Source organism: Dipodomys ordii, unplaced genomic scaffold (assembly GCF_000151885.1).
Source record: "Dipodomys ordii isolate 6190 unplaced genomic scaffold, Dord_2.0 Scaffold106, whole genome shotgun sequence".
NCBI classification, from domain to species: domain Eukaryota; kingdom Metazoa; phylum Chordata; class Mammalia; order Rodentia; family Heteromyidae; genus Dipodomys; species Dipodomys ordii.
In genome coordinates, this window is record NW_012267322.1 from 7,177,134 (window position 1) to 7,201,796 (window position 24,663).

The 24,663-nt window shown below is 40.1% G+C and overlaps 1 long non-coding RNA gene across 1 annotated transcript; it reads left to right on the forward strand.

The window, feature by feature from the left end:
• Positions 1-4,624: 4,624 nt before the first annotated feature.
• Positions 4,625-23,643, forward strand: LOC105994439. The gene is made up of 4 exons (XR_001175503.1): positions 4,625-4,770; positions 17,220-17,226; positions 19,729-19,736; positions 23,633-23,643. It is a non-coding gene; the product is annotated as an uncharacterized LOC105994439 (long non-coding RNA).
• The last annotated feature ends 1,020 nt before the right edge of the window (positions 23,644-24,663 follow it).

The window sequence follows — 24,663 nt, forward strand, 5'->3', positions numbered from 1 at the left end:
TACTTGAACTAACCTGTCCTAGCTAATATTTGTCCAGACCTTGTTAACAAAACCAAAGGAACATCCGTCCTCAGAGATGCACACCCTAGTCTGTACATCATAACAGGCCACCCACGCTGTTTCTCAGACCTCTCCCTGAGAGGTTCTCTGAACACCAAGACCTCACAAACCCAGTGTGTGCTCATACAGACATGGCATGACCACTGAAATAAATATTTATAGCAACAGTGCATTATACAGCCCATCCAAGCCTTAAACACACTCGGACATGTGAGTCTGAGTATTGTCAGAAGAGTCATTCTGAATCCAAACTCTCCTTTTCCCTGGCTATAATCAGTCTCCAGCAATGCTACCTGTGGAATTGCATTTGCTTTTCCTCATCTTTGCTTTTGTGAAGATAAAAGCAGTTTGAAATGAGTGGTGGAAATTACCTACATTTAGACTGCTCTGCTGGAAATTGAAATCTTTTTGTTTTTCTTCTTTATTTCTCTATGTATAAATATAGTATATGCAGTTGTCCTCCATGATCAAAGGTAATGATATACTTTCCCAAAAGACAAGTATGAATGAAAATAATAATAATAATAATAGTAATAATACTATATGTGATCACAGTGGACACTTGCATCATTTTTTATAGCTCCCAAAGTCCTGGATCCTGCCAGACCCTTATATTAATAGTAAGATCTTTCTTCTTTGAGCAAGCGCTGTATACTAAGCATCTTTCTAAGTAGCTTCCATATATTATTATCTCATTTAATCTTCCTGAAATCCCTCTTAGATGGTTGCGATTAATCAATCATTAATAGATGGAGAAATCAAAGCACAGGAGACCAAGTCTTTTGCCTCAGGTCACACAGCTGGAAGGGTTTGGGATCTGTGCAGTCCAGCTCCAAAGCACACAGGATAAGCTCCAACATTCCACAAAATCATGAGATTATGACTAGCCATAGCTCAGCTAAGCTTCCAACAAAGCAATGCACAGTTCTTTACAGAAGCACCTTAGAGATGAAGGCTTTCTTAAATAGAGACTGATGGCTTACAAATAACAGAAATGTATTACTCACAGGTCTGGAAGCTAGGACACCAAAGATCAAGGTGATAGCAAATTCCTTGCCAAGGGAAGTATGCTTCTTGGTTTATAAATAGTGCCTTCGCACCAAGCATGCTGGGAAGTAAGGATGTTCTCTTAGGTTTCTTTTATAAGAGCACAAATCCCATTCATAAGGACTGTGCCTTCTAGACCTAATCACCTCCCAAAGGCACCCATTTCCAAATATCACTACAGTGGGTATTAGGATTTAACATATGAATTCTGGGCAGGCAATTCCATTTATAGCATAGGATCTCAGGGAAGAACAAAAAGTCCTTGTTGTCACCAAGCTCTTGACTTGTGGTGGCACTAGTCATGCCATCCCCTCTCTATACTCTCTGATGGATATCATGTGAAATGTCCCTCTGGACTGCTGAGGATTTCTCTCCAAACACAGTATCCCCTATATACATACACCCTCATGCCCAGCTATTGATCTTTGAAACACAGTTGGCACATTCAACACCAGGAACTTTTTAACAATCCATTACCTCTCACCTCTCCATATTCTAAACCAGTCCACATGTTTCTATGCAATTGCTCTTTGCAAAGTTAACATTTCCAAATGGCAAGAGAAGTTCAGAATCATTTAAGAGGGAAAAAAAACATATTTGAGACATACCATGAAAATGTTGGGCCTTTTGTCCTTCTTTTAAAAAAAAAAAGCCCATTTTTACCCTCCTTGCTAAAGCAGTAAGCTCAAGTGGCCTCTTGCTTCTTGTTTTTCCCAGGGAAGTCAATTTCAGCTCAGTTCCCACTGTTTCATAACACAGGAGCTCAACTTACACACTTCCAAACAGAGAGATGGGTGCTCACTTTTGTTTTCTTCGTCCCTCAAGAAAAAGCCGCAATCTCAGTTTCAGGCTTAAGCAGTCTTAGCAGCTATCAGCCCCATAAGCTCTGGCATGCCATAAATAGTCTTTTTCATCAGAAACTGCAAATCACCATGCTACTGTACAAAGCAGAGTTACTCAGATAGCTGCCCAAAACCATGGGATCTTACGTTAGTGGCATTTAATAAAGATTTGTTGATGGACTGTCTGATCTAGTCTTCCATATCAGGTGCAGCCTGAGTCAAAGGGTTTGAACAAAGACTTCAAACTAACATTTTATTCACTGACCTCTCAATTCCCACAGTCTTTTAACTTAGAATTTGAAAACTTATTAATAATGCTTGCATTTCAAAGACCCCCCCACATGGACCACAAGGCGGGAAGAAATAAGTCAAAGCCCCTCTACTAACAGACTATGGCACTATGATGAAAAGTGGTGTCCTTACAGTTGCCTGAAGAACTAAGACAGCTTTTGGATCATAAGCGAAAAGCAAATCAAGAATTCCAGCATGTACTTAGCATGCATGAGGTTTTGAGTTCAATCTCTAGCTCTAAGAAGGAAAAATAATTATATTGTGATAGTTAAAAGCTTTGGAGTCAGGAATTCTGATTCTGCCACTCATTAACTCTGTGGCCTTATGTAGGTTACTTAAGTATTTCTATACAATAATTTCTTCATACAATCAGGATGTCTGTCCAGGAAATGGTCATTAAGCCCTTGAGAGAGTACCTGGCATGTAGAAAACATCAGTAGTGTTGTGAACTATTAGTAAAAGTGTTAATAACTTTTCTTAATTTTGGCCAAATAAACACCAGATGTAACAACTTAAGGGAGGGAAAGTTTGTTTTAGGCTCATGGTTTCAGAGATTTTAGTTCATAGTCAGCAGAGTCCATTGTGTGGGACCTGAGGTGAGGCAGAACAATATGCCAGCTAGGAATATAGTAGAACAAAGCAGCCCCTTTCAAGGTGACCAGGAAGCAAAGGGAAAAAAAAGTGCCTGCATTTGTAGGCTTCTTCCTTCTTCCCTTTGCATTCCATCCAGGGCCCAGCCTAAGGATAATGCCACCTGCATTCAGAATGAGCCTCCCCCACTTCTTAATTATTTCTGGAAACACCCTTACAGACACACCCAGAAGTTTTAGAGTTGTTGTTGTTTTTTAACTAATCTCATAGGAGCGTCTCAATCTAACCAAGTTGAACATCAAGATGAACCACTGAAATAAAACAGGGAAAGAAATTGTACTTGTTAATTTTATGAAAATCAGGAGCCCAGTCCTACCAACTATAATTCAGCTAACCAGAGTATTCAGTTAAACAGAACACCTAATTCTCCTAATGGCAGAGATTGGCACAAACAGTACTAACCAAAGTGTTGAGGGATAAGAAGCAAAGTTAGGGTATACAATGAACATATTTTACTGGAATCACAAAGCACTAGCTATAAGAAGGTAAAATCGGTCCATAAATTTATAAGGTGAAATTATTATTCTGCGTGAAGTAGGCCCTGAGAGGAGACTTGAGCTGGTACAGCTTCTTTCCAGGATTTGCCTTTGTTTTAGGGATTTTAGAAAAAACAAACAAACAAACCTTTAAACAAGGTTAACTAGACCTTGGATCCCACCAGCCCAATTCCTGGAATGGAAAGAATACCCCTCCCCTTAACAACCTAACTCACATTGATTGTTGAGTTAAAGCCTGACCCATAAAACAGATAGGTTGTAATCTGGCTCCAACTGGCGACACCACAGGCTTATGTCAAACCCTGCCTTTTGCACATGCTTATGGTAAACTCCGCCTATTGGCCACCTGTGTGTGGTCTGGTATGACCGTACAATCCTTTGTGTATGTTATGATCCCATTGGTCACCAGAGCATGACCAGGCTTTAAAAACCAAAGAATAGGGGCCACTCATGGTCACGGTATCAGCTCCCGAGCCTGTGCTGCAGCCCTGGCCAGTCAGTGTAGGAACCTTCTCAATAAAGTTGCTTCTTTATTAGCGACTTTGTTGCAGTGGGCTCTGTCACTCCAGACGACTAAGTGGCCTTGCCTGCCTGAGTAGGGGTCTTCCTACTACATGTAATGGGGGCTCATCCGGGATAGAGCTCTTAGCCGCTCCAACCTGAGGGGGATTGAAGTCCCTGGCTGGGAGGACAGTGTGCGAGCACTCGGCTGTTGGAGAGAAGTTCTGAGAAAAGCCTTGAGGTAAGCACGGTGGACCTAGGTAGAGAAGGCACCAGAGTGAGGCCAAAAATAGGGTGAGGCTGGATGCAGCAGAGTCCCCTATGACTGAGGAGGTCCAAGGATGCCTGGACCCCTCAATTCCACCAGTCCTAGCAGTCCTAGTTGGACAGGGGCTTGCTTGTGGAGAAAATAGGTTGAGAAAAAAAGTAACTTTTGGTTTTGGGATCCCTCCTTGTTCCATGTATAATCATATCTGTCTGTGTCTCATTATGCTTTTGCTTTTGCTTGCCATGTTTGTAATTGGATTTACTTTACAGAAAAAATATGGGACAAAGTGAGTCCACTCCCGGGACACCGCTAGACCTTGTCCTAGTTCATTTTTTAAAAAAACGAAACTAAACAAAAACTGCTGGTTCTGCTTTTGTAACTTGCTTCTTTGTCAATTATGAAACTGCCACTGACCACCTGCAAGTGGCCCCAGTTAGGTCTCAGCCTCAGGCCTTGGCTCAGGGGGTCTGAGCATGGGGGAGAACCTGTCAGTCTGAGGGGACAGCCACTAGGGACTTCTTTTCCTTGCCTCAAGATGACTGGGAATTCTCCTCCACCTTGGAAGGCCCCTGGGTCAATGTTTGCAGGAATCTAATAGAAAAATCCTCCAGAGGTGAGTAGAGGGGCTTCAAGTCCCCTGGTAAGTGAATGGTGGTGAGATGTCGTCCCATTCACTGAGACCTGATTTTGCCTTTGTGGCCACTTGTCTGTATTGTTTACTTTAGTGTGTTTTCTGTTCTATGTTTTCTGAGGTAGGGAAGCTCTGGGTGAGAGTGGAAGCTCACTCAGCAGAAGTCTGGATTCAGCTTGCTGAGTGGAAGCAGCACAAGAGTTCTGGTAGGGATAAACTGGGGGCCCATTAGTCCCCAACTCAGCTTTCAGTTCTTGTCTTGTTTTGCCCTGATTTAGAATTGGTACACACACAAAGGGTTATACGGTCATACCAGACCACACAAAGGTGGCCAATAGGCTGAGTTTACCGGAAGCATGTGCAAAAGGCAGGGTTTACCGTAAGCACGTGGTGTTGCCAGTTGGAGCCAGATTATAACCTCTCTGTTTTAGTAGTCAATCTTTAACTCAACAATCAAGGGGTGGGTTAGATTGTTAAGGGGAGGGGGACCAGATGCATTTTTTTCATTCCAGGAACTAGGCCCATCAAGTCTAAAATCCCTAAAACAAAGGCAAAGCTCAAAATGAAATCATATCAGCTTGGGCCCCATCTCAGGGTCCACTTTAGTATACTATATTGTTGAAAGGTAAATCATCCCAGAAGCCACATTTTAAAATATAGAATATTAGAGTCTTTATTTTACAGTTAGCAGGCTGCAGGCTGCCAGTTGCTACAATGGCCTATAGCACACAAATACACATAACTCAGCTAGGAAACATATTAAAGAGGAAAGAAATAACAAGAACAATACCAACAAGCCAATTCAGATCCAATGGAGAGCTGAATTGGGACTCCATGATGACTGGAGATGAGCCAGGAGACAGAAGACAGGACATGATCACGGAGACATCCATGGCATAGAGTCCTGGCAGCCAGGCTGGTCCGGGCCTAAATAGGTCAGCACAGGGGCAGATCCTCAGGAAATTTTCAGTCCCAGGCACTAGACTAACAGATTCAGTAACCTATCAGCCAAGTGCCTGCCCCTGCTTTCAGGTCCGAGCACGCCCATTACCTGCAAGGCAGGTGATGGGGGGGCAGCGGTTCCTTCCCCCAGCATGAAGACAAGGACAAGATGCCATATCTTACCATCCAGCATGTGGCCAATATGACTCTGGCCAAACTTGGCCTCTTTACTTCAATATGAACCATTCCATATATATATATATACATATATATATACATATATATATACATATATATATATGTATATATATATATATATGTAAAGATATTGTACAGAGGCTTATAGTTACATGAGTAAGAATGAGTACATTTCCTCTTGAGCTTTGTCCCCCCATTCCCTCCTCTTTATCCCCTCCACCCCCAAGCTGTAGAGTTTGTTTTTTGGGGGGATGGGGGTCTTGGTCGGTCCTGGGGCTTGAACTCTGGGCTTGGGTGCTGTCCTTGCGCTCTTCAGCTCAAGGTGAGAGCTCTACCGTTTGAGCCACAGCACCATTTCTGGTTTTCTAGTGGTTTATTGGAGATAAGAGGCTCACTGACTTTCCTTGCCCAGGCTGGCTTTGAAACCTGATCCTCAGATCTCAGTCTCCTCAAGATTACATGCATGAGCCACTGGTGCCCGGCTTAGAGTTCGTTTTTAACATAGTCTTATACATCTTGTACATCTCATTGTTACAATGGGTCAGCCTGTATCCTTGTTTCAGCGTTTTGTTATTTCCCTTTTTCTCCCCAAATTAGAAAAATGAATTAAACAAGATGCAGGGTACTGGGATCAAATACAGTGACAACCGGAGTTATACCAATAGGGAGGAACAAACAAAAGAAACAAAGGAAATCACATAGAACATTATAAGTACATTAAAAATAACAGCAGCTGGGTGCCGGTGGCTCATGCCTGTAATCCTAGCTACTCAGGAGGCTGAGATCTGAGGATCGGGGTTCAAAGACAGCCAGGGCACTAAAGTCTGTTATACTCTTACCTCCAATAAACCACTAGAAAACCATAAGTGGTGCTGTGGCTCAAGAGATAGAGTGCTTGCCTTGAGCTGAAGAGTGCAGGGACAGCACCTAGTCCCAGAGTTCAAGCCCCATGACTGACAAAAAAAAAAGCAGCAAAAAAGATAAACCCTCTTGTATCTCTATCCTGAGGTTCATCATTTATTTTCTTTTTTATATTTATTTACTTTGTAATGCTGTGTTTCAAACCTAGGGACTCAACATTAAGCATGCAGTCTACTACTGAGCCACACCCTTAGTCTTTTTCTGGCAATGAGAAGGAAAAGAAGCTAATTGAACTATACTCATACTTTAGTTACCAGATTTTACCAGGAGAAATGAGGTGAAAGGAATTGATATAGACAATTAACAACTAATTAATACTGTTGCTGATAAAAACACAGGTAAAGGAATTCTTAGAAAAATCAATAGGCAGAATGAATCAAATCCTTAGGCAGTGAAAGAAAATTGCTAATAAATTTGCTGAACATCAACAACTTAGTTATAGTGACTAAGAACAAATTTTGTGTTAAATCTTCAGTGAGGTGAGGAGAAAGAAGCCTTCTAGTGATTGAATAACTTGCAGGGAAAGAGAAGGAAGAGAAATGAAAAGCAATGAAATGGCAGAGACTGTCCCCTCAGTGGTGACTAAAATCATGTTAACAGGATAAACCACTGTCAAGATTACAGTGACCTGGACTACATTAAGAAATCAATTCTGTATGTATCTCTTCAGCTTCTTCCTTGTCAAGCACAATAAGCCAAGTGGAAGACACAAAGATGAACAAAACTGGGTCCTCAATCTCGTGAAATGCCAGGTACAGCTGCAGTGAACACAGTTGGAGCAGAATCATATGCAGAGAACACAGACACAGAAAGAAGGTGAATTTTCACCAAGGCCTTTAGGAAAGACTTCCTGCTGGAGGTGGCATCTGAGCTAACTTTGAAAAGAAAGGAAAAAAAAGAAAATGAAAAATGTTCTGAGTAGGGAATTGGCATTCATTTTCATCCATTCACCCAATTAACAAACCATTACTGGACAGTTTCTGTCAGTCACAGAGCTAGAAGATGATGACAGTATCTAAGTAAAAATCAAGAGTTCTTGCCTTTGGGAAACCACTAAAGAGACAGATATCAGCAAAAATACCAAACCTTCAGATGTAAAGGCAATGTAGTCAAAGTCATGAAGGCTGTTCCTAGGTCTGTACTTGAGACAACAAAGAAGGCATTGCTGGGAAATCATAATAAAGTTGAGGTATGAAGATGTGAAGGTTGAATCTGAGCAATCCTAGCCAAAAGAAGGAACTGCAGCCAGCATTCCTGATGGAAGGAGCAGCAAGCTGAAGGTTTAAAAAAAAATGGACAAGCTGGGCACTGATGGCTTAGGCCTGTAATCCTAGCTACTCAGGAGGCTGAGATCAGAGGATCGTGGTTCAAAGCCAGCCCAGGCAGGAAAGTTCGTGAGACTCTCCAGTTAATCACCAGAAAACCAGAAAGGGTGCTATGGCTCAAGTGGTAGAGTGCTAGCCTTGAGTTGAAGAGCTCTGGGACAGTGCCCAGACCCAGAGTTCAAGCCCCACAACTGACTCCCCCTAAAAAAAAGAAAGAAAGAAAAAAGATGTCATCAAGAGGCTGGAAAAAGCTACTAAGGCAGGAGCATTCCAAGTGGGAAGTAGGGTCAGGGAGACAAGCCTTTGGGCCAATGAGGAAATAGTATTGAGGGTCTTAACAGATACCTTTCCCTTTGATCCAAAGAGCGGCATTACTGGGAATATTGCAATTGGATATTGTGTGGTGAGCAGGTGGAAGTAGCAAGGAGAGAGTTTTATTTTAGAAAGATGATGGACAAAGTCGGGGGACAGAATGAAGCAAAGTAGTACTAGTAGTCCAACAGGACTAAGCCTAAGAAGGCAGCAGTGTAGATAGGAGATATGTGATCAAGGGGTGCTAAACGCAGAGCCTGGTAGTGAATACCTACAATCCCACTACTCCAGGGGCAGATGCAGGAAGGTTGCACATTTACAGCTAGCCTGGCAAAGTTATGGAGACTCTTGTCTCAAAAACTAAAACTAAAAAAAGTTGGACTGGGAGTAGGCTCAAATGGTAGAATGCTTACCTAGAATTTGCAAGACCCTGAGTTCAATCCCTCACCCCACACCAAGAAAGGGAACAAAAAATTGGGAGAAGAGCTTTGGGGTAAGTCAATAAGAGTACATGTTATACTGTAAGAGGTTCGAAAAGGAGATGTTAAGGGTACATCTGGCTTCCGGGGAGAGATGGATATACAATTCTCTAAATGAGGACAACAGGAAAGAAGAGCTGTTGTGATAAAAGACACAAGCTGTGGAAAGACAGAGTTGGGAAGGTTTTTTTGAACACTGGATGTCCCTCAGTAGACTCATGAGGACAGGGATCCTTTACTCCTTAGCCACTAACTGATTGACAGCAAGTGCAAAGTAACAGCATGTAGTTTAAATGCAGAAGGGAATTGTGGCGGTATAAAAGCATCATTTTAATGTGGGAAATGCACATTTTGAGGTGTTTTAAGACATTCAAGATGAGTTGTTGAACAAAGGATAGAGAGATAGATGGATTGCAGGTTGGGCAAAGGTTGAAACAGGAACTATGAGATCACCCAAGAATAGCTAGAGAAAGAATAGAAGTAGATTCTGGATTTAATCTTTAGGAATTACAACAATCAGAGCCAGGTAGGTGAAGGGAAGTACACAAAAAGGAGACAGAGAAGGAGCAGCCAAAGTCAGAGAAACAGTGTCCATTGCAAGTAAGATGAGAATTGAAGAATGCCCTTTAGGTTTAGCACCAGTGAGGTCATCCATGACCTTTGCCGGAACTATTTTTTGTGGTCTGATGGAGTAGAAGGCAGGCTGGAGGTGGTGAGGAGTGGGAGGCGACAAAATAGTGTCAGAGAGTAGACACAGTCTTAGAGAAATTAAGAGCAAAAGAGGAAAGGGGGCGAGGCACGGACTTAGCAAAGATGAGATTGTGGGAACATTTGGGACATGACAGTAGACTGTCTAGACTAGAACAGTGATTCTCATGCATTTTATTTTCTGCCCTAACATCTCTTGATGGACAGACTCTCTAAATCATTAAAAGTAATTGGAATGTCTAGAAGAAGGACTGATTTCAGTGGGGAAATGAGCTTGGTTTTTGGTGATGTTCATTTAGAGGTAGAGTCTTGTAGAGAAAACAAAGGGGAGATTTCTGTAGGGTAGCTGGAAATACAGATTTGAGCAGTGTCAGCAAACTACATCTAGAAGTCAAATCAGGCCTGTCACTTTTTTTTGTATGGCTAGCCCAAGAATTAAGAATGGTGTTTATATTTTTAAACAGCTGGAAACAAAACAATGAGAATACCTTGTGACATGTAATTACATAGAATATACAGCTCCTTTTGCACTACTAGGGCAGAGTTCATGACTTGTGACAGAGACTATTTGACTCACACAAACTAAAATATTTTCTATCTAGCCTCATAATAGAAAAAAAATCTGCTAATCTTAAATCTAGGTATAGTAGAGAAATCAAAAAGACTTCCTGACAACCAACATTACGAGACAGAATTAAGTGAAAAAGGACCAAGTTGCATTGTGTCTAAAGGACAGTATAAGGGTGGACATTTAGGGTGTAAAGGAGTAACAGAAACATTATTTCCTTGCTATGAAGGACACTCATTCTTCCATTCTAGGAGGTCCATGGTCAAGGACATATCTTCAAGGAAACATGGACTTTATTGACTGAATCTCCTCTTTTTTTGGTGGTGGGGAGGTAGGAATGATACTAGTGTTTGAGCTTCTGGCCTGGCTATTGGTAAGCAAGCACTCTACCACTTGAGCTATGCCCATGTCTTCTATCTTAAGCAAAGCTTCTTGCACTTCTCTTTTAAAACATTTGTCACCATGGTAAATATATAATTATTTGTAATTTTCTTGGCTTAATGCCTGCCTTTCCTACTCTTCTGGGAAGTACTAAGAGAGCTGCTTGGTACAATCCTGGCTATACTGTGTAATGACTGCTAATAGTGAATTACTTACCATCTCTTGGCTTCAGTTTCCTTGTTAGTAAAATGGCAACACTGAGAATCTGTGGGCTTGGGGTTTGTAAAAATTCAGTAAGATGACCTGAGTTATCTTACTGAAGTACTTGGAACAGTACCAGTGATATTCCAGTGTGTTGGACTTGTGTTATTATTAGTAGCTATTTGGATGGGCATAATGTGGGAAAAGAATTGGAAAGAATAAAGATGGCACTTAAATTTCAGAGCCAATGAGTATATAGTGCTGTCATTTCTTGAGACAAGAAATAAAAGTGGGGAGAATTTGAGGGACTTGCCATATCTGAGATGTCTGGGGAAGGCCAAGTGGCTATGAAAGGTAAACAAGTGGGAGTGGAGCTGAATAGGACCAGCGGTTGAGAAAGAGAACTAGGGAAGTGTGGACCAAACTTAGAGTGGCTAAGTAGGGAACAAGATAGTTGTGTTGTATTTTGGCTAATAAAACTCTAGAAGTATTTTTCATTGCTGCTGTGTGATTATCTATCTAAATCTTGAGAACTAGGATGAGCTTGCTTTATTGACTACTGTAATCCTTGTTCTTCTGGCATAGCACCTTGCATATAATAGATACTCCATAAATATTTAGCAAATAATTAGAAAAGACTAGAGATACATAACATATTACCTTCACCATCATGTTAGGAGTTTCAACAACTGTTATCACCCACCTTGGACTTTACTAGAAAACCTCTTACATAATAATATCTTTCTATTTCAAACACATGTATCTTGCTGCCCATGTTAATTCTTTAGAGATAAGAAAAGGCCAGCCCATGCATGGAACAGGCTAAAAATACAGAGGAGTGAGTGTGCTCAGGAAAGAGCCTGTTTGAATAACTGAAGGATGGCCATTGGTGGACAAATACCCAATACCCTGAGCTATCAGTTGAGTGTTCTATGAACCATTCTCTTGCCAAGGAAATCCTTGTCATGGTGTTCCTGTTGGGCTCATGATCACCACACAGCAGCCAGAATATAAGTTCACAGAAGGGTGAACACTACATGAGAGTAGTCAAAGGGGCTTTCAAACATCTGAACCCTAGAGCTTCAAAATGAGTCAAGGAGGAAAGCATCAGTTCTTGGGGCATCTGCTCAGGCCATAGGCATTTGACTTGCCAAGTCTAGACCCCACAGAGAAGCAGCTTTGTGGAAGCAGGCTGGCAACTGACCAAAGATGGGAAACAGATCTAAGACAAAGGACTTGGTGATCATGAACAAGCTACCTCCTCTTCTAACCCAAAGGTAAATTCCCTGTCTGCTTGCCTCAGAGAGACCAGGACAGTAGAAGATATAGTGCTCTTTAAAGAAGGAGCTCTAGAAACCTGGAGGGGAGAGTATTTCTAAAGCACCTTAGGTTCCACTTTCCCAAAAGCCTGATACTGGGCTAGTGAATATCTCTTTCCCTGATGCACCATCTGTGCTTAAGAGGCAATGAGAAAGTGAAGATTGATATCCCTCTGATATCTCTCTCCATCTTCTCTCCTATGTGAATAAGGCACAAGGGAACATCATAAAAAGAAGGAGCAGCCAGCGCCAGTGACTCACACTTATAATCCTAGCTATTCAGGAAGCTGGCATCTGAGGATCACAGTTCAAAGCCAGTCTGGGCAGACAAGTCTATGAGACTCTTAATCTCTAGTTAACCACCAGAAAACCAGAAGTGGCACTGTGGCTCATGTGGTAGAGTGCTTGCCTTGAGCTAAAGAGCTCAAGGATAGTATCCAGTCCCAGCAAGCCCCACAACAAACAAAATAAATAAATAAATAATTAATTAAATGAAAGGAGCCAGTACATATCTACTGATTCTGTGCCTAGCAATTGGCCCTTTGTGCATTTCTCTTTTGACATTCCTAACAACTTTGTGAACTACAATATCCTCTCGTTTTAGGTAAAAAATCTAGGTTCTAGGGAGATAAAGTAAATTGTTCAAGATCATACAGCTAATGAATAGCATAAGAATGTCTGCAGAGCTTTCAAATCCATGAGCTTTCCACTATACTACAACAAGCTCTTCTCAGTTTTAGAAAAATTTTCCAGACATGTCAGAAAATGTTACTGGCCCTGAGAAAACCTTTCAGAAAAAAAATTCATACCTATAAGTAAACTTTCTATACCTGTGAGTAGAAATAGTCTGATTTATCTAGTATAATCCCTTCCCAATTCAATTCAGCTTCTCCCAACTTCTACCTTGAACATACTGTCAGTGTGTTATAGTATCAACAGGGGACCCCAGGAATTCAGACCTTTCAGGAAGTGAAAGCCAAGGTAAAGACTGGAAAATGAAGCTCACCAATGTGTAGAGACAATTGGAAGGAGCCATAGAAACCACAGAAGGAAATATGGCTTGTCTAATTCCTTTCCTAATTACAAAGAAATCCACATGGCTACAACATTCTCCTTCATTGAGAATTTTGGAAGTTGCCTGTGTCAGTTCCTGGTAAACTGTAGGCATTAAAAACAACAAATGAGTCATTCTGCTCAATCTCTTTCTTTTCTTCACTCTCATAACCTCTAAACCTGAGATGTTGTCTTCATTTTCCTTATGTATATTACCTTGCCCTATCTTCTTTTCTTTGACATTTCATCCGAGAAGTCTTCCTGGGTTTGGCAGTTACCTGCAATTCATTTGCCCTTATCTTTACAAGCCCAGTATCTCTTACTCTTTTTATTGTATTGGCTCAGGTAACTCTATGAGCTATGAGGTAGTTCCTTCAGCCTACCTTTTTTTTTGTCTTGGACTGGTGAGTCATTTGTGACCTGTAGATAGAAAAAAATCAGAGTTCATACAAATACTGCTCACTCTTAAACCAGTTATATTGTTAACACTAGTTTCCAATAAACTCAGCCTCATACAATCCTGTTAGATCCTCGACTCAATCTGTAGCTTTGAAACTCTGAGAAAAGGAGCTATGATATCCAAAAACTTATAGCTATGATCTACTCTTTCTTTTTTATGCTTAATTTTTAATTAAGTTTTTTATTGTGAAAATACTGTACAAAGGAGTTACAGTTACATGAGGAAGATAATGAGTATATTTCTTATCCAGCATTGTTGCCTCCTCCTTTGTTTATCCCCTACTATGATCTACTCTTTCATGTTCTGCCTATAACATCTGTAAACATCACTGGCAGACAGAACCCTGAGCATTCTATACAATTTCATGTTCAGCACTTGTTAACTCTGTGACAATTGTTTGAATTTATATAAAAAGTAGAATCTGTGGGCGCTGGTGGCCCACACCTGTAATCCTAGCTACTCGGGAGGCTGAGACGTAAGGACTGAGACTCTTCAAAAAACCTGAAAGTGGAGTTGTGGCTCAAGTAAGATCATTAGCCTTGAGCAAAAGTAGCTCAGGGACAGCACCAAGGCCATGAATTCAAGCCCCAGACTGGCACAAACACACACACACACACACACACACACACACACAGTAGTTTCTAATTTGTCCTACATGTAAGTATATATAGGCTATATATAATTCATATATATACAGTATATACATATATATATATGTTCTAGATTTCCCCATAACTAATATGTATATTTTTAGATATATGTTTATACATTCAGATATAACCTGAATGTTAATGTGGGACTGTTTGAGAGGAACATCTGGAGAGAGAAATGAGTAGATGATTGGGAATAATATCAAACTGTAAAAAGGAGAACTATAGATAAGGAAAATGCTAAAAAGGGTTACTTTAATCAAAGTGCAATATATTTCTGTATGGGAATATGTTAATAAAATATATAACAAAAACTTAGCTTCTGGATATAGTACAATTGCTAGAACCATTTTTTTTTGGGAGGGGTCCGGTCGTGGGGCCTGAACTCTGGGCCTGGGCGCTGTCCCTCAGCTCTTCAGCTCAAGGCTAGCACTCTACCACTTGAGCCACAGCACCACTTCCGGCTTTTTTCTTTTTGCTTATGTGGTACTGAGGAATAGAACCCAGGGCCTCAGGCATGCAAGGCAAGCACTCTACCACTGAGCCAACTTCCCAGTCCTGTCATTTTAAATTTTATAATAATGAAATAACTATTTGCAGATTGAACACAGATTTTATGCCTAAGAGAAAACAATTGAGGTAAGTGTCTGGTTTTCTGTCTATACACTTGTGCCAAAACTTAGAACCATGGGATGGTAACCTACTGAGGTAAAGAAACAGAGATCAAAGTTTAAGGAGTTTGAGGTAGCTGAGATTTGAGGGACAAAGTATCAAAAAAGAAAGAACTACAGGAAAGAAAGCTTTATAGATCTTCATTGGGTGATCTTGAGTCATTTTATAAATATAAAGCTTTATATTTGTAGGCTATGACTACATAAGACTACTCAGAAAACAACTATCAAAGAACAACTACCAGAGAGCTATAAGTTAAAGACTTCTCAGAACCTACATGTAGTCAAGGTACATTCAAAAGCTAACCAACCACAATGAGGAAAACTTGTTGAACACCCAGGGAATTCAACAGAGGCTCTAAACCCTGAAGCTTAAACTAGAACAACTATCAAATCTAAGTGAATGTCCACTTAACAATAATAAATTAACTCTCTGACAGAACAAAATATAGCAAGCACTTGAATAATTTAATGTTCTTCATACAAATTTTTAATGTTATACATGAAAAGAACAAGAAAAATCTAAGCTGTAACTGTGAAAAATCAATTTTAGAAGCAGATCATATAAGGAACTGAAAATAGATATATTATTTCCAAAAATACTAAAGGACTAGCTGGGCAATGGTGGCTTATGCCTGTAATCTTACCTATGCAAGAGGCTGAGATCTGATGATCCTGGTTCAGAGCCAGCCCAAACAGGAAAGTCTGTAAGACTCTTATCTCTAATTAAATAAGCAAAAAGCCACAAATGTAGCTGTGGCTCAAGTGGTAGAACACGAGCCTTGAGCAAAAAAGCTCAAGGACAACACCCAGGCCCTGAGTTCAAGCTCCAATACCAACACACACACACACACACACACACACACAAATTAAAGGACACCAGAAGCAAATAAAAGGAGGAATAAAAACTATTTTTAAACTCCAAATTCACATGGACCTTCTAAGGCTCAAAAATACAATATCTTCCATTAAAAAAAATTAAATGGATGAGGTTAAGATCATATTGGATACTGCAGAAAAAACAGTGAATTTGAAGACGTGAAACTACAACTATTTACATACAACATAACTGAATTTCTAGAAACAAGTAGTAACAAATCTTCTGATAGGTAGAGAAGATACACTACATGGCGGGGGGAGGGGAGAGGGAATTGTTGCTAACTTCTTATCATAAAAAAGTCAAGTAAGAAGACAATGAAGTGATATTTTTTATCCTGAAAGAAAAGAAGTATCAATATTTTTTCAGGGGCCAGTGAAAATATCCTTCAGGAATGAAAAGCAGAATTCTGAGAGAACATATTGTTAGAACAAGTACTGCATTTAACAAATATTAAATGAATATTTTTCAGAGTAAGGAAATTCACTTCAAGTAAAACTTCAACTCTAAGCAAAACAATAAAGAATACAGGAAATGTCCAATAAGTGAATAAATATAAACTGTTCTACATGTTAAAAATTCACTTAAACCAGGGACCAGTGTCTCACTTCTGTAACCCCAGCTACTCAGGAGGCTTAGACCTGAAGATCAGGAAAGTCTGTGAGACTCTTCAATTAGCCACCAAAAAAAAAACAAATAAAGCTGTGGCTCAAGTGGTAGAGCACTAGCCTGGAAGGGAAAAAAAGCTAACAGACAGTGCCAAGACCCTCAGTTCAAAGCCCCAGGACTGGCACCAAAAAAAAACAAAAGCCAGGCAGAGATTATAATTACCAGGGTTGTCTATGGCCCTATCATTCTGAATGCACACAATCTCCTAAGAAATTGTAAGATTGGACCAAAAAAGTAAGATCCAGCTGTGCTCTTCAAGAACTTCACTTTCTACAAAAACACATATAATTTAAATACATTTAAAATAAATATAAAAATAAGCTTTTCCCACTTACATGTAATACAGTTTTGAAATGGTGGCCTAAGTATATCATCCTTTTTTACTAGTATATGTTAATTGTACAAAGGGGGTTCATTATGACATTTCTATATATGCTTGGGTCAAAATCACCCCTCTTATTACTTTTTTACCTTTTACCCCCTTTTAGAAATAATTTTAATTATCTCATTATACTATCTTCATGTATGTAAATGAGGAAATTTGATCATATTCACCCTATCACCCTCTAAATCTATCATATTGACAATTGTGTCTTTCCTTTGTGTTCTTTTCCTTTGTCTCTTGCATTTTCTTGAACTAATTGAATTTTTTGCATTCCATTTATTACATTTTACTTTTTATTAAGTTTAAAGAAAGTTTTTGTGTGTGTGTGCCAGAACAGTATAATTTATATTAAATAAGAATAATTTAAATAAATTTAAACTATGTAGGGAAATAATGTACCAGGCAAGCACTATATCTGGAGGAGCTAGATTCATATCAGACAATGTAGTCTTTAAGGCAAGGGCTATCACCAGGATTAGAAATAAAGGGGATAGTTTAACAAGACAAAAAGATATAACAAACCTAAATATCTAAGTAAGCATTCCCTTTATAACAAGCTTTAAAACACATGAAACAAAACTGACAGGAGTGAAAGGAAAAACAGACTAATTTAAATTTTAGTTGGAGTTTTTAACGCTCCTTTCAGTAGTTCATCCAACTAGACAAACATCAATGAAAATATAGATGGGTGGAACATTGCTGTCAACCAACCTGACCTAAAGGATATTCACTAAGTACAAAATACACAATCTTTTCATATGTACTTGAGACATTCAACCAGATAGAAATATGCTGGGCCAAATGTGAAAATCAAAACTATAAAACTTCTGGAGGAAAACTTAAGGAACATTTGTTGTGTACAACCTTGGGACAGATATGATCCCATTCTAATCATTACAAATGGTTTAATGGCACCAGTGGCTCACACCCATAATCCTAACTATTCAGGAGTCTGAGATCTGAGGATCATGGTTTGAAGCTAGCCCAGTCAGGAAAAGCAGTGAGACTTATTCCAATAAACTACTCAGAAAAAGCTGGAAGTAGCTCTGTGATACAGCGCTAGCCTTAAGCACAGAGGCTCAGGGATAGCACCCAGGCCCTGAGTTCAAGCCCAGGACTAGCCAAAAAAAGATTTAAATCTATAAATTGGATTTCATCAAAAAATTCCTAGCCAGGTGCTGGTGGCTCACACCTGTAATCCTAGCTACTCAGGAGGCTGAGATCTGAGAATCTTGATTCAAAGACAGCCCTAGCACTAAAGTCCGTGAGACTCTTACCTCTAATACCACCAGAAAACCGGAAGTGGCACTGTGACTCAAGTGGTACAGTGCTCGCCTTGAGCTGAAGAGCATAGGAACAGCACCCAAACCCAGAGTTCAAGCCCCACAACCGACAAAAATAAAAAATAAATCCCAGCTGGCCACTTGTGGCTCACACCTGTAATCCTAGCAATTCAGGAGACTGAGATCTGAGGATAGAGGTTCAAAACCACAGGAACGTCCATGAGATTCTTATCTACAAATTAACCATCAAGATGCCAGAAATAGAGCTGTGGCTCAAGTGATAGAGCACTAGCCTTGAGCAAAAATTTTCAGGGACAGCTCCCAGGCCCTGAGTTCAAGCCCTAATACCATCACAAAATAGATTAATTAATTGATCAAATTATTTATTAATTAAAAATTCTTCATTGTCAGCAACATGACTCTCCGAGAGAAAGTTTTGGGTTTCCAAGAAAGAATTCATCATACGAAAGTCAAAATGTCCATGGTCTACTTGGGAGCCATGCAAAAAAGCCAGTGTGGTTAATCCAGAAGAAGATAGATATGGCAATAGAATAAAACATAAAACTTCAGAAGCAAAGCAAAGGATGTACAAGGCTAGAACTGAAATTCTTGCATAGGTTGCAATGGGTACTGGCATTGGGAAAATGATTTGACTGTGGATAGGGAACCTGAAGCTAGGAATCCAAGAAGAAGGTTTTTGAAGACATACAGATATGATTAGTAGGCTGTGCTCTCATGAGATGACCTGGGAATAAAGAAGTATTAAGTTCAAGAACCATTTTGGTAAGACAAGCTTTTGGGGAGATGCTCTCTGTTACAAAGCTTTCTAACCAGGCAAAGGCAGCCAAACCCAAAAGATATAGTTCAAGCTCTGAAGTTCTTAGTGCCCTGGCACTAAGCCCATCTCCATAACAATAAAATCTGTAAAAAAAAAATTCTTAAGCATCTCACATCATAGTTTCTTAATTTGTAATTTAGTAATACTAATTCCAAACTTGTAGATTCTTGAGTGAATTAGTAGAGAGTTGAATAAAGCACTTGATGCAGAGTAGGTAAGAAACGATAGACATTTTAGTTAGTCCTAAGATCATCAAAGATTCCTGGTACCATTTATGAGCTGTCTCTTCCATTTAGGCTTCAGAGATAGAGTCATAACTACACTCGCTAAGTAAAACACACACAGAGAGACATACAATTATACTAGCTATTAAAGACAAGCAGCAATATGTGCAAATATCATTTACTATGAAACACTTTTACCATATGCTACATGTGCACCACATAGGGGGAGGGGATCTTTTCCATTACATACTAGTAGGTCAAGGGCCTGATTACAAAAATTTGGGCCAAGGGGTTCATAATTTGGAATTTCCCCATTGGGAAAATGATACCTTTTTAATTTGCAAACTAACCGAGAGTAGCCTACTTAGTCCAACATCTCTGTCACAAAGTGGCCTCCTTGACACTTTGACGCAGGTAACTGTAGCTCTCAGGGAATCCTGGGAGACCACTGCCCCAGAATCTCGTCTCTATGAAAGAGATATTTGTTAGGGTGTCAAGCAAGTACAAACTTATTATAGTTGCTCTGTTCTAGGGAAGAATATTTTTCTACATTAAAAGAGACATTCATTACTTAGCATCTACTGTTTACAGGGTAAACATTATTTTAGAAGCATTACGTGGGTGGCCTGGTATAACCATACACTTATTCAGCAATGACTTCAGTTCCAATTGGCCCTATGTAAGATGTTAGAGATGTACTGGCTTAGGGAGACAGAAAAGTAAACAAATCATAACCATAGTGACAAGTACTACCAAACTAGGACCACAGCAGAAAACAGGCTCTCCAGTCTTGATAGGATATGGTAGAAGAAATTTTCCAGAAGGATTGAGGCATAAGTAGAACACTGTAGTGCAACTGACAAGTAAAGTAAGCATGTGAAAGGGATTTGTAGATGAAGGATTTAGGGAGAACATTCCAGGCAGAAGAAAGAGCAAGTGCTAAGGGCTGGCAATATGAGCGAATAAGAGTTCATTAGCAGAATTGCCAGAGGTTGGTTGGAGCAGAAAATAGTCTGTGGCAGTAAGCAGAGGCCTAGTCATGAAGAGCTGTTGTACCAGGAAAAGAGTTATTGAATTCAGCAAATAAATTTCCAAGATGCTAAACTGGATGAGAACTACCTCAGCAGGATACCATTCATGTTCACCATTGAGAGACCAGTACCCAACTTAAAACAGATAAGAATGGCACTTCGTGTCTGTATTATTAAACCAAAACGCATTATCCCAGCCTAATCAAGATTTTTAAAAAAAAATCTGCCAGGTCTACAGAATATCAGACCAGTGCTCTTCAAACTTTGCCAACCAAGGTCATCGAAATCAAGTCTGAGATACTATCACAGCCAAGAGGAGCCTGGAGAGGCATGATGACTAAGTGTGATGTGAGATCCTAGATGGGAACCCAGGACAAGAAAAGATGTTAAAGAAATCTAACCACAGTGAGATTCTACCTCACCCCAGTTAGAATGGCCGTTATCAAAATAATAATAACAATAACAGATGCTGGAGGAGATGTGACCAAAAGAGAATGCCACTAAACTGTTCATGGGAATGTAAACTGGTTCAACCACTCTGGAAAGCATTATGAAGCTTCCTCAAAAAACTAAACATAGAGCTCCCCTATGACCCAGCAATTCCACTCCTGGGCATTTACCCAAATAATTACAAACAAGGCCACACTAAAACAACCAGAACAACTATGTTTATTGCAGCATTATTTACCATAGCTAAGCTATGGAATCAACCCAGATGCCCTTCAGTAGATGAATGGATCAAGAAAATGTGATATATGTGTGTGTGTGTGTGTGTGTGTGTGTGTGTGTGTGTATAGAGAGAGAGAGAGAGAGAGAGATACACACATATATATATAATGGAATATTATGCCTCCATCAGAAAGAATGACACCACCCCAGGAAATAAAAAGATTTGGAAAAAAATCATATTAAGTAAAATAAGCCAGACCCAAAGAAACATAGGCTCCATGGTTTCTCTCATTTGTAATAATTAGCATATGCTTAGGATAGTCCTAGCTGAGTTTCACAATAGCCTAATAGCTATGTATATATGACCATACAAAAATGATACTAATTGGGGCTGGGAAGGTAGCTCAGTGGTAGAGTGCTTGCCTTGCATGCATGAGGCCCTGGGTTCTATTCCTCAGTACCACATAAGTAGAAAAGGCTGTAAATGGTACTGTGGCTCAAGTGGTAGAGCACTAGCCTTGAGCTGAAGAGCTGAGGGACAGTGCCCAGGTCCAGAGTTCATGATCCACAACTGACGAAAAAGAAAATCGATACTAATTGAAATTATCTCCATGAGATGAAAAAAGAGAGGTTTTGTTGTTATTGGTTTTTCTATTTTTTTTAGCATACTGTTTGCAGTTATGTCTTTGGTCTTTCTTTTTTTCTCTCCTATGGTTTATTCCCTGTGGTCACTGTTTCTGATTTTGGTACCCTTTGTCTTGTATATAAGTTTATCTGATTTAGGGAAAGGAAGGGGAATCACAAAAATGGTGGAATAAAGGGTGAACCAATGCAACAGTGAAACTCACTAGACACTATGTTAGAAATAAACAACATTTTGAAGGGAGTGAGGTTGGGGGGGGATGGAAAGTGGGAGAAAATGAGGGAGGAAGTAACACTGTTCAAAAAGGAATGTATTCATTACCTTGTTTATGTAGCTGTAACCCCTCTGTAAGTCACCTTTACGATAAGATTTTTTTAATTAAAGCCTAATAATGTATGGACTTTAGTTAACAATAACAAATCAATATTAGTTCATTAATTTTGATATATATCATACTGGCATAAAATAGTAATGGGGAAAAATAGGTATGGATATATGGCAATGCCCTATACTATCTTCATAATTTTTCTGTAAATCTAAAAGTTAAAAGTGTATTTAAATTATGTGATGCCCTTATGTTGGATTGAAAACCCTTTGTATTACTATTTAAAGATAATTTTTGAGCAAATTTAATTAAACATAAGAAAAAATGCATGTCTAAGTAGATATGAATTTCAGATACAAATGACATTTTAGTATATTTCATGAAAAATTTAGAACATAATTATGCTAAATAAATCCTTTCTTGTGAGGCACAGTGGTACTCATCTATTATCATAGCACTCAGGAAGCAGAGGCAGGAAGATCATGAGTTCAAGACCAGACTGGTTTACATAGTAGGACTCTATCTCAAAAATCCAAACATCAGAACAATAACAGGACAAAAAAAATTCCATTTTATTGAGCATCTTAACATCTCTGCCTAGAAAGGAATTCACCCTGAGAACACTAAGGAGGACAGTAAGAAGGTCAAGGGCAGATACATCACTGGACAGCTCCAGCAAAAACAGGCAGGCAACATCTAAGCACCCAAACTTAAGGTGTCACAAAACACAGTCACCATCCCTGTTGCACACCAGCTCCCTATCAAGGTCTCCCCTCCCTCTCTTTGCCCTTCACCCTCACAGTCACACAAGAGAGATACCTGGAACCCCCAACTGCAGCATTGGAGAGGACCACAAACCAATTATCCAGAGTCAGGATTCCACCTACATATACTAACACACAAAAAAATGACACCTTCTTGGTCTAACGACTGACTTTTGCTTCCAACCTGGAGCTGTCTTCCTTCACCTTTATTCCAATTTTCAGTCTGCTAGGGTGCCAGAAAGCAGTTTGCTAAACTAACTAGACCCCTGGGGTAAGTCAGAATCAGGGTCTCTGAGCCAGACCTCCAAGCTCTTCTGTGTAGAAAGAGAAATTTTGTAATGTGTATGTATTCTGGCTGCTCAGGGACACATATCCCCTCCTTCTAGTTCCCAAGAAGTGATGCTGCTTTATACCTGAGTTCCACAGAGATGAGGCAAAGAAGCTGCATTTAGCTCAAAACAGCCCAAGGGTTGAATTCGATAATTTTAGTAACACCTGAGAGAGCACAGAGAGAGGGGCAAAAGAAAGAATGACGTGAACTCAGCCACCAAAATCTCCTGCAGGAAATTAGTGACGCCAGCCAGCTGCTCCCACCCCTGCTGAGCTGTTTCTCCTCCTCTCCTATCTCTCAGGGGATAGCCATCCCACTGTGGCCTCCCAGCTCTGGAAGACAAAGAGGGCAAAGCTCTCAGCCTGCCACATGCCTACCACCAATACATCCTTTCCAGAAGCCACCAACAAACACTGCCCTGTGCGAGGGGCGGGGGGGGGGGGAGGAGGAAATGTCCAGCAATCCTCTTTTCTCTGAAAATGGGATTGAAAATAGAGTAATCGTCTAAATGAGCAATCCTGATGAGTCGATAAGCATCACTCCCATTTTTATTATGGTGATGAGGCCCACTGAGAGAGCATAATCCCTCTCCCAGGCTCCCAGAGATTGCCAGGCAGCCAGCCCAGCAGTCACCCCCACCCCTTTGCCCCTCTGCCCCAGCTGCATTAGTCTGATGGGAAGAGGCCCTGAGCTCTATCTAGACCAACTGTACCTCGTAATGGCATTTAAAAACAGAGATCCTGGGGCAGGCTGGGGTCTGGATGCTGCTGTCCAAATTCTCTCTGCCACCGACATTGCCCTCCCCCGCCCCACAGATGTGGTCCAAATGCAGGGCCATTCTCAGCTAAATAAAGCAAAAAAGATGTTAGGGAGACCCAACTTAAAACAACTAAGTGGAAGATGATATCATAAGAACTAAAGCCTTTACCCTTTCCACCCAAATCCCCAGAAAAACCACTATCTTTGTAGTCCTCCTATTTATCATATGTATTCTGATTTTTACAACCTTTTCCTGGTCTTCAACTAGGAATTCAATCCTGATATATTAGTTCATTTGTGCTTTAAAGGCTGTTTTTATAATTTACTGAAATTATTTATCCTTATTGAAATTATGAGCCTGTCTTATTAATGAACACCTTATGGAAGCAGATGATCTGGTATTGGCTGAAAAGCAAGACACCTAAGGAATGGGACAGGCAGAGGAGAAAGTAGAAAGGGTATAGGAAGCATAGAAGGAAACACCTGAGGCCACATTGTCTGGGACTCATGCTCTCAAGCAAATGGACTGGAGAGTTGGGCAACTGGTTCTGCTAATGGAACCCAGGAACTTCAAAACAAATCACTATCATGAGTGACTCTTGGCTTCTGAATAGAAGTTTTTCCTATACCCTGTTCACTCATTTACTCACTCACTGCTTGGTCAGGAAGCAATGAAGTACAGCAAAATTAAGACTGGATTTAGATTCAGAAGTTGGACCCTGGCTGCTTTGCCAGCTTTGGTCATCATAAGACATTGAACATGGCATTTTTCCTTTCTGAGCCAGCACAATGAGGCTAGCACCAGCCTTGCACACTCCGTGAATAAGGTTGCCATCTTGCAAAACTCCAGGGGATATGATACCTATACAAACAGTGTCATTCACAACTT